Source organism: Toxorhynchites rutilus, chromosome 3 (assembly GCF_029784135.1).
Source record: "Toxorhynchites rutilus septentrionalis strain SRP chromosome 3, ASM2978413v1, whole genome shotgun sequence".
Classification (NCBI taxonomy): domain Eukaryota; kingdom Metazoa; phylum Arthropoda; class Insecta; order Diptera; family Culicidae; genus Toxorhynchites; species Toxorhynchites rutilus.
In genome coordinates this window covers 247318479-247324507 of record NC_073746.1, presented here as the reverse complement: position 1 = coordinate 247324507, position 6029 = coordinate 247318479, and positions in this window count along the sequence as shown.

Genomic DNA, 6029 nt, shown 5'->3' with positions numbered 1-6029 from the left:
CATCCGGAATAAATAAAATTCAAAAAAATCATCGCAGTTTTCTGAAACAAAAACGAAGAACCAGAAATCCCCCTCAAAGTATACTATCGGACTAACAGTTTATGGCTACTTTTGATGCATATATTATGGTTAATTTTGGTTTGGCTCACTTCGCCATAACATTTTAGAAGATACATTGTCGCTCAATTGTTTCAGTATATGCTCTAAACACTTAATTACACGGATGAATATTTTTTTTTATATTCAAGTTGACCAAATTGTGCTTCTGTCATTGTGAAGTGAAAATGATGATGGATTTTCGAGTGGAATAAACACTTTTTTGAAGTGAAATTATGGAGGAAAATGTACGTTTCCGTATCAAATGTGTATGACGTAAAAATAACGGAAAATTCAGTGTCATAACCCACGAACCGACGCGGGACACAACATGTTGAGTGAGGGTTAGGACTACGTGTTTTATGTGATCAAATAACATGAAGTAGACATTCTGTAAAGGTTCTGGTACTGATAAACTTTCGCCACTATTCTAAATGTGCCACATTTCTGCAGATACTACTGACAATCATCTTCAATAAGCCGCTATGTCACAGTCACTTTTCCGCAGCTGTGAAAAACCGCCTCAATATGTCCAATCTTCAAATCTGGTTCTAAGTATACCAGTCTTCTTTGAAAAAATATTAGACTTGCAAAAAAATGGATTTTTGCAAAATAAAATGGATTTTTTGGATTTTTAACATCATTCACAGGTCGATACCGCCTAAAACTTATAATACTTATAATTTAAATCAAGTTTCGAGGCGCAAAATCCAAATTTTTGGGAGTGTAATATTTTTCCAAAGAAGAATAGCTAATTCACTTCGATTTGATATATCGATCATCTGAATCGGTCTAGTAGCTCAAAAGTTATGATTTTTCTAAAAAAAAAATGCATTTTGGGTGTTCGGAATTTGAGACAAATGTGATCAAACATATTTTTAGTTTTTCACCATGGATATGAATTTGTAAATTAATTTTATGGTGGCCAAATGAAAGAAAAGGCTCTATTGTATCCAAAAACCACATTAATTTCGCGAAAAAGTATCATTCCGAGTAATGAGACACTGTTTAATGGCCAACAAAGCTTAAGTGCTCGGAATTTGAGACAAAACGGTAATTATTGATTGTATTTGATTGTAACTATAAAAATAGTTTACATGGCTTCGAGATAGATGGCGCCTTATTTTTTCAATTTTTTCTTGGAAGCTCAGGCCTTTTTACACAACATAGTATCTTTTTTAAGGGAGAAAGGGAGAAACGACTGGTAGATAGGAATGATAATTGTTTACCTACCATTTACATTGTTAGAACCCATAAGATTGTCTTACCAAAATATTGAATTTAATCAAAATGAATATCGATAGGGAGTTCCTATAGTCCGGGAAGGATGTATTTCCTAAATTCAATCTAATTAATTTATGAGATACAAATGCAATAATCGAAATTGCTTCAAGTCTTATCGTATAACATGATAGTCTAGGATTAGAAATTATAATCCAACCATGTTACAGTCGTTATAAATCAATCTAGGCGCATGGAAGTCTAGTCACTCTATCTTTAAACTATGTAACCTTTAAAAATCAGCTACAATCAATAATTACGGAAATAAAATCCAAATTTGTTATAAGTGTAATATTTTTTTAACCAGACTCTAGTATGCTTAGAGTCTGGTTTGAAGATCGGACATATTGAAGCGGTTTTCCACAGCTCCGAAGAGGTGATTGTGACGTAGCGACTCAATTCAAAACTATTTCCAAAGAACTTGCTAATCCAACAAAATCTCCGATGCAGAAGTTGGTTCTTCATGGAAAATATCCAGCGCAAATTATATCTCATTTTTATTAGATCCAATTGAAATTAAATCCTTTCACAAAGGTGCCACAACGTTTATGCGCAGTACACACATAAAAATGAAGATTAAAACGATGATCACGAATAAGAACGATACCTCAGGCCTTCAGTCGACTGGTCAACACTTGACTTATCTACGTATCCAAACCCCAGTGTATGAACAGCTCACCAATAGAATGAATGGAATTAGAATGAAATTGATATATTATGAAATTGTAAATACATGTAGATAGTGAGAAGATTCGGAAAGTGTTAGCGCAGAGTAAAAACACGTTTACCTCGTTTAACGTACAGATTGGAATGAATTTATTTCAAAGAAATACAAAATGGCTGTATAGTTCAAGATACATATAAGTTTGGGGAAACGGAGCTACACGCATATGTGAAAGTGATCAGATTGATCCTAATACCCCTCCTCAAGCTTATCACTTTTGAATTCCCAAGGTAGAACAATGCTTGTTGAAAATTGCAGGAACCAGACCCTTCGTCAACATATCAGCGGGTTGCTGGTTGCTCGACAGATACTGTATTGTCACTTTACGCTCCATAACACACTCTTTAATAAACTGTAGCTTGACGTCTGTGTATTTCAGCTTCTTAGACGGTGCCTCTGATTCTGCTATTGCAATAGCGGATTGGTTATTCTCGAAAATAATTACGGCATCTTTGTCCAGTATATTTAACTCCTTAAATAACTTCCACAGCGATTCACAAATGCAGTCGACCAAGGCACTACACTCGGATTCTGTAGACGACAAAGCGATGGTTCTTTGCTTGCGAGTACTCCAGGATGTGGTGGCTCCGTATATCTGGAATATATACCCCGAAACGGAGTGGCGATCACTAGAGTCGGTTGCCCAATTTGCGTCTGCGAAGCCAATTATCTGCTTTGCTGTTTCCACTCTCTTGTAAACCAAGCCGTGTTGCGTCGTTCCTCTCAAGAAATGCAATATTATGATGGCATGAGACCAGTGTTCCTGGGAAGGATTGTACTGAAATTGGCTAAAATATGATACAGCAGCACTGATGTCGGGGCGCGTCCCACAGCCGATAGCCGTTCACTCCATATCCGACAAAAACACAGGGTCTACTGCGCGATTCCAATTTGTTTCGTTTTTCCTTCGGTATGAAACTGAAAGCTTTACTGCCAAAAATCCGGAACTTGGAAACATCGGGTTTGTGGCCGTACCACATCTCGTATGGCGTCTTTCCACTCGGCAACGCTGCTGTCGGACTTCGATTAATAATGAACACAGCTGTCAAAACTGCTTCACACCACATTTTTTTATCCATCTCTGCATCCTCTATCATCGCCCTTGCTTTGTCCATAATGGTTCGGTTAAGCCGCTCGCTCACACCATTTTGCTGCGGCGTGTACGGAACTGTGTACTCTAACTGTACACCCTTCAGTCGACAGAAATCGCGAAATTTTTCTCCTACATATTCGCCCTCATTATCACATCTGAGGCGCGAAATACTACTGTCAAAATGCGATTCTACCATGGCCGCAAACGTCACGAAAGCATCGTACACCTCATCTTTGGTATGAAAAATGTACACCGCAGAGAAATGCGTGTAATCATCAGTGAACGTAACATAATAGCGCTTACCGTTCCATGCAGCAGGCTTCATACCTCCACACACATCACTGTGGATCAGTTCCAATGGCCGTGCACTTCTGGGCAAAGACATCTCGATGAACGGCCGCCGTGCCTGCTTTCCTTTCAAGCAAAATTCACACAACTTACTTTCAGATACTTCGTTTCTCTTCAATCCTAAGCCTTTCACCATATCTTCGTTCACCAACTTTATCAGTCCACTTTTTCCTATGTGACCATACCGTCGATGCCACAGCTCTTCATCACTTATTTTATTTTCGCTTAAAAAGGCTTTCCCTTTTACTTTCCACATGCTTGCGTCCATCTCATACAGACTGTCCATCCGTTTGGCCACGCAAACAACATCTCCATTTCGCTTTATCACTGCACTGTTTTTCCCAAACACGACTTGCATTCCGAGCAGACCCACTCTTCGTATCGAAAACAAGTTGTATCGTAATCCCGGGACGAAAAGAACATAATTAACAACGCACTTTTGTTCCTTCTTACCAAATTTTACCGTCATGTCAACTGTCCCAGTGTGCTTGCACTCAAGCAGTTGTCCGGACGCAACTTTTATTCTTACTGGTTCGTTCAATCGCTTCACATCGCGTAAACACTCCGTCGTCCCTACCATATGCTCCGACGCTCCTGAATCCAGAATCCACGTTACGTTACTGTCCCGCGAGTCATTCACACCACCACCGATCAGACTGCTAACAAAAGCAACGTCTTTTTCACCGACATGAACTTTTCCCTTAGGAACATTCTTCTTGCTTTCTTTTTCCGCTAAGTCTTCTTTCTTATTCGGGCACTCCGCTCGTTTATGTCCGAACTTCCCACAAGAAAAAACATTTTAACTTGCTCTTTCCACGATTACCACTGAACGATTTACCGGCAAACGCAGTGGAATCCTTTTCTTCTTCCACATCATCACTGTTCGCACGCTTCACACTTTCATTCAACAATCGCGCTCGCACAAAATCCAAAGTACACTGCTCATCTGAGAGCGTCTCGAGTACCGTCACGAGTTGTCCGTAAGACCGTGGCATCGTTTGGAGCAAGTGGAATACAATCAAACGCTCGTCCATTCTTATGCCCGCCGATTCCAAATCACGCACTATTCTGTCAAACACTAGTAAATGCTCCTCCATTTTTCCACCATCATCGAACTTCATCGCCGATAGCTTCTTAAGCAAGAAGAACTGGCCCGAAACACCTTTCCTAGCGAATGCACTTTGCAAGGCCCTCCAGATTTCCATTGGCGTTCGCTTCTGCTTGACATACTTAAGCTGCGAATCCGCAATATTCCGGATCAGGACCGACTTGCACTTAACATCGTTCGCTCTTCTTTCCGCCAGCATTTTCTCCTTCTCCAGCTTAACTTCGGCACTATCCGCGTCATTAATACGCAATTCTGGCACATCATGTGCCGCCTGTTCGACGCACGACAGGAGCCCCAGCTCCTCCAAGCGAACTTCCATCCGGAAGCTCCAGTTGGCAAAATTACTTCCGTCAAACAAATAAAGTTTCTTTTCGATTTCCATCTCGAAAATCAAACTCGACGAAAAAAACACGTTATTGTTCGATCACGTTTTCTATTATACGCTCGCGGATTGCAGGTTAGGGCGTAGCGCTGGGCCCATAACCTGAGAAGATTCGGAAAGTGTTAGCGCAGAGTAAAAACACGTTTACCTCGTTTGACGTACAGATTGGAATGAATTTATTTCAAAGAAATACAAAATGGCTGTATAGTTCAAGATACATATAAGTTTAGGGAAACGGAGCTACACGCATATGTGAAAGTGATCAGATTGATCCTAATAGATAGAACTATGGATTAAATGTTATCAATGGTAGCACTGTTAATTTATCATAGTCGGAAGAAACTATCTGATTGTGGGTTCTGTTTGCCTTCGGCACTGCGTAAAATGCAGTTTTGATGTTGTTTGTGGTTTCGTCGTTAACAATAGAATTGTGTTTAAACTAAAGTGTTGCAATGTAGGGCACCTGCAAATTGAATTTTGGAGCTATTGAAATGTTCCAGAGCCCAACATGTTGGTCTTTCAAATCATGCAACGCGAACAATTAGACGTTCTTCATGTTCGTGTTTTCTATTATCGGTCCGCCGAAGGATGAACTGATGTACGATGAACGGTAAAAGGCGATTGAATCGGCCTGCCACGGAAATCCGACTGCTCGATCGGAACCAATGTAAAAATGAAACTTGTAAAATGAAATACCTGTAAAACTAAAGTGACCAGATGGTCAGAGCAAGGCGCGTAGAAGTATATCCTAAGGTGGACCAACTTGCTAAAACCACTCTTCAGCCATCTTGGAAGTCTACTGTGTTTTGTTTGTAAACAAAACACAATACGCTTGTGCCCAAGCTCGCTCGTGATCAGTCTGTCTCTTTCACACTTCAAGGAAAAAATTCCCCTTCTGCTTTCTTACGTACTGTTTTCATATACCGCTCCCCTAAACAACTTAGTGACGAAATGGCCTCACCTAGTACCACCCTTAGAAAAATCCTCGGTCGAAAAC